Source organism: Gymnodraco acuticeps, unplaced genomic scaffold (genome assembly GCF_902827175.1).
Source record: "Gymnodraco acuticeps unplaced genomic scaffold, fGymAcu1.1, whole genome shotgun sequence".
In the NCBI taxonomy this organism is placed as follows: Eukaryota; Metazoa; Chordata; class Actinopteri; order Perciformes; family Bathydraconidae; genus Gymnodraco; species Gymnodraco acuticeps.
In genome coordinates, this window is record NW_022990428.1 from 36,538 (window position 1) to 41,830 (window position 5,293).

At 41.2% G+C, this 5,293-nt stretch overlaps 1 long non-coding RNA gene across 2 annotated transcripts; it reads left to right on the forward strand.

Moving 5' to 3' along the window:
* The first annotated feature begins 278 nt into the window (after window positions 1-278).
* On the forward strand, window positions 279-5,034 carry LOC117551950. Of its 2 annotated transcripts, none has more exons than XR_004569877.1 (2): window positions 279-401; window positions 3,697-5,034. It is a non-coding gene; the product is annotated as an uncharacterized LOC117551950 (long non-coding RNA). The 2 variants fall into 2 exon arrangements; XR_004569878.1 differs by lacking the exon at window positions 279-401 and adding an exon at window positions 3,186-3,357.
* The last annotated feature ends 259 nt before the right edge of the window (window positions 5,035-5,293 follow it).

The following is a 5,293-nucleotide window of genomic DNA, read 5'->3' on the forward strand; positions in this document are numbered from 1 at the left end:
TTGACATTTACAGGACATGACAGACTCGAATGAAGAGAATAGCACGCCACAGTGTCAGGTGAGCAGGGGCGGTTCTAGGGGGGGGCAGTGCCCCCCTCACACTGACCTCTGACCCCCCTAACAATGAAAAGTGAAAAAAAAAAAAAAAAAAAAATTTATTACACGATTTATTGAATTGCGGAATAGGCGGAACTAACGTTATTCGTCATTCTAGTCGGACCCATTAGAGCGGTGCACTCAGGACCCATTAGAGCGGTGCACTCGGTTTCACTGTGCGGCTGAAGCGCGCGAAAAATAAACACTTTTCATCTCGGATCATCAAAGGCTGTTGTGCATCCAAGAAAGAGTGAAAGACTGATTGAAACCTACGTTTCCAGAGACCACCACGACGATAATTGAAGGTGAGTTAAACTATTATATCCGTGTAATTGTTACAAGGTAAGACTTTAGGTCAGTAAGTGTTGTTGTTGACTAACGTTAGTTAACGTAGTGTGCAAAGTAATCAGCGACAGCAAACAGTTTGCTTTCATCATCTGTCACATGACATGTCAGCGCCTTAAATGATGCCGTTTAAAATAAATAAATAATAAAGGGGGGTGCCGGTGTTCCGGATTAACTTGTTTCCCGATCAACTTGTTTCCCAATCAACTCGTTTCCGTGGGGTGCGTGGCTTTCGACTGAAATACACATTTCGATCGCTTTCTTCTGTCGTTTACATACATCTTTTGGTATATTTGGCTTCTTAGGAACACGTTGATGCACATCCAGTACCAGTGTGTGAGGTTGTGATTACGATGGCGATATCCAGACGCGAACAGCGAGGACTACAACAAGACAAACGAGTTGCTCGAATAAATCATTTAAACCAGCTATTGTTTCCAGATTTATTACGGAATATCGTTGTTAATGTCCAAGTCCATCTGTGTATACCTTCAGACAGCCTCCAAGTGAAGCACACGGTGTTTACTCACAGTTTGAAAGCAGCGTGGAGAAGTCTTCATCCGTGTTAAACTGTGATCCTCCCACGGAACTGGGACCCGCCCAGGTTAAATTGTGACCCGCCCACGTTAAATTGTGTTACGATTTCTGTGGCTATCTACCAGCGATCATGTTTAATATGAAAGACTACCCACACATGTATCCCTTATAAAAACGGTATTGTGCAGCACTCATCCAGATAAGATGTGACTGTTACCTCGTTTTGCAAAGATAGCAGCAGAAATGTCATTGGGGATATTTAGACTTTAAAATGCTGCTTTGTCGTGAATGTTGGTGTCGGCAAACAATATTACGAATCCTCTATTCAAACAACATATTCAATGTGCATCGACATGAAAATAACAAAAAAGTTCATGCTGGACTCAAACCCGAGTCCCAACAGTAAAAATCAATCATGCCCTTTGCGTTATGAGTGCGCCACGAATCTTCACGTCCTAACAAATCACCACAGCTCATTTTGTTCCATTAATATTGTCAACAAGTTCTAGAAAAATGCAACCCGACATCATATTGATAATAATATATGATACAAATGTAAGACTGACAACAATAATAGTTTGTAAAGGATTTATTGACGTGAATGTTTTGAACAGTGAACACAGAAATCGTAACAGTTTAACCTGGGCGGGTCACAGTTTAATCTAGGCGGGTCACATTTTAACCTGGGCGGGTCACAGTTTAATCTAGGCGGGTCACATTTTAACCAGTTCCGTGGGAGGATCGGTTTAACACAGATGAAGACTTCTCCATTCAACACGTCCTAACAGATCACCAGAGAACAATAAATAAAGTCGCTGTGTTGATGCCTGTTACATCACATTACATGACATTTAGCTGACGCTTTTATCCAAAGCGATTTACAATAAGTATTCACTGTTCAAAACATTCACATCAATAAATCCTTTACTAACTATTATTGTTGTCAATATGATGTCGGATTGCATTTTTCTAGAACTTGTTGACAATATTAATGTAACAAAATAAGCTGTGGTGATTTGTTAGGACGTGAAGATTCGTGGCGCACTCATAACGCAAAGGGCATGATTGATTTTTACTGTTGGGACTCGGGTTTGAGTCCAGCATGAACTTTTTTGTTATTTTCATGTCGATGCACATTGAATTATTATGTTTGAATAGAGGATTCGTAATATTGTTTGCCGACACCAACATTCACGACCAAGCAGCATTTTAAAGTCTAAATATCCCCAATGACATTTCTGCTGCTATCTTTGCAAAACGAGGTAACAGTCACATCTTATCTGGATGAGTGCTGCACAATACCGTTTTTATAAGGGATACATGTGTGGGTAGTCTTTCATATTAAACATGATCGCTGGTAGATAGCCACAGAAATCGTAACACAATTTAACGTGGGCGGGTCACATTTTAACGTGGGCGGGTCCCAGTTCCGTGGGAGGATCACAGTTTAACACGGATGAAGACTTCTCCACGCTGCTTTCAAACTGTGAGTAAACACCGTGTGCTTCACTTGGAGGCTGTCTGAAGGTATACACAGATGGACTTGGACATTAACAACGATATTCCGTAATAAGTCTGGAAACAATAGCTGGTTTAAATTATTTATTCGAGCAACTCGTTTGTCTTGTTGTAGTCCTCGTTGTTCGCGTCTGGATATCGCCATCGTAATCACAACCTCACACACTGGTACTGGATGTGCATCAACGTGTTCCTAAGAAGCCAAATATACCAAAAGATGTATGTAAACGACAGAAGAAAGCGATCGAAATGTGTATTTCAGTCGAAAGCCACGCACCCCACGGAAACGAGTTGATTGGGAAACAAGTTGATCGGGAAACAAGTTAATCCGGAACACCGGCCGTCAGCGAACCGAGCCAGAACACGCTCTGGGTGGAATCTCCATCCACCGGTTTTACCCAATAATAAGTACCTTCCCAGGCTTTGTTGTAGCTGCATTTTCTTTGTCCCAGGCTCCATTTTACACCACCATCCCGCCATTTCGTTCTATTTTAAGCGGGACACCTGGTCACCCTAGCTATATAGTTGTGAAATATATCTAGCGGTTATACATTTATATTCTGCGTTGCTGAATTGTTGTCCTCCTCCTTTGTGTTTGCTCTATGGTTTCAAAATGAAGCGAAAAAAGGACATTATGTCATTTTTCGCCCCCCCCCCAAAAAAAAAATGATGAGGCAGACATTAACACACAGCAGGAAGTGCAGATTGCCACAGAGACAGAGCCGGAGGACTTTTCAGGAGAGACTGATCTGGAAATTGAAGGTTCAGAGCAGGCAGAGAAAGATGGGGAGTCACAGAGTGAGGCTGAGGATGAAATCGAGAGTGAGATAGAGGATAGATCCACAAGTACTGGAATATCAGGTTTGTGATTTTGAAAAACAAATGTGCCTGCTTTAATCTTAGTTACAGATCAAATGAGTGTGTGTGATACTAATTCATTTTTTTAAACATTTATATTTTATTAAACATTTTCAAAGACAAAAACATACGGAGGACATGGCTCACACACATCACAAATAGGACAGGACAATAACATGAACCAAATATAACAGGGAGAAAGCAGCTTCGTGTCATAAATCTATTAATATAGATATCTAATTTGTGGTTGTTCATTGCTCTGGTAAATGTGCATTTATAATGATCTGTTTCAATTATAATAATAATAATAAACATATTTATTTGCGTTATCTTTCTCCACAGATATCAGCAAGTGCAAAGAGGAGCCACCAATGCAACCACACCCTAAATTGTTTCCAAGGACCTGGATGGGCGACCGGAGAAGGAGTTTCAAGGCTGACTGGTACAAGATTCACCCCTGGCTTGAGTACTCCAAAATGTCAGACTCTGCTCATTGTTACGCCTGCAGACATTTTAGCCCTCCGAATAGCACAGACACTGTATTTGATTCACCTTCAGGTTTCAAAAACTGGAAGAAGGCAACATACAAAGAGGGGGGATTTGCAATCCATGCCAAATCTGAGCGGCACACGCACGCAATGATTGCATGGAAAGACTACCAGAGAGCTGTGACATACAATGCAACATTGGCAAATGTACTTAACAAAGAACATAAGAAACTGGTTCAAGAAAATCGGGAATATATAAAAACCATAGCCGAAGTGCTGCTACTTACTTACTTACTGACACAAAACATTGCTCAAAGAGGACACAATGAGTCTGCAGGCTCAGATAATAAAGGGAACTTCATGACCATTCTAGAGACAATTGCTAACCATGACAAAGCTGTTAAAAAAAGGTTGACTTCCATTCATAATGCAAAGTACACAAGCAAAACCATTCAGAATGAAGTTCTGGGTTGTCTTGCAGACATGGTTCGATCTGAAATAACAGAGGAAGTGAAAAACAGTCTTTAGCATCATGGCAGATGAAACAAAAGATGTTAAAAAAAAGAACAGATTTCTCTTGTAGTCAGGTACTACTTCAATGGTGCTATCCAGGAGAGTTTTCTCCATTTTGAGTCAGTAGAGAGGCTAGATGCAGCAGGGCTTACTGAAAAAATAATTCACATATCGGAAAGTAACGGTCTGGAATACAAAAACAACCTTGTAGGCCAAGCATATGATGGTGCTGCTGTCATGAGCGGTAAGCACTCAGGGGTCCAGGCTAGAATCAGAGAGCAAGCTAAATATGCTTTTTATGTTCATTGCAATGCTCACTGTCTAAATCTAGTTTTAGTAGATACAGTCAAAGCTGTCCCAGAAGCAGAGCAGTTCTTCTCCTTACTAGAAAAGCTATACGTCTTCACATCTGGGTCGTATGTCCACCCCAAATGGCTAGATATCCAAAGAGAGATGTACGAAGGTGCCACAAGAGAACTCCAGCGATTGAGTGACACTAGATGGGCATGCAGATTTATATCTCTCCGTAACATAATGGATAGATTACCGGCCCTCAAGCGAGTACTGCAAGACATAGCCCAAGAACGCAATGGTGAGAGATCTATTGAGGCACGTGGTCTGCTGGCACAGTTGGATCTAGAATTCATTGTGCATCTTGTAACACTCCGTAAAGTGTTTGCAGAAACAACATTTCTCTCTGACATGTTACAGTCTTCATCCCTTGACCTTTCAAAGGCTGTGGATTTAGTTGAATCTTTAGTTCAGACATTGAATGACTTCAGACAGGAGTCATTTTTTGATAACTTGTGGGATGAAGTGTTGAACATTTCTGAGCAATGTGATACAGCAATACAGCCAGCAGCAAAACGACAAAAAAGACTGAGCTCTAAACTTGCTGAAAGCTTCGTACTGACTACTGTTGGACAGAGGGAGACAGA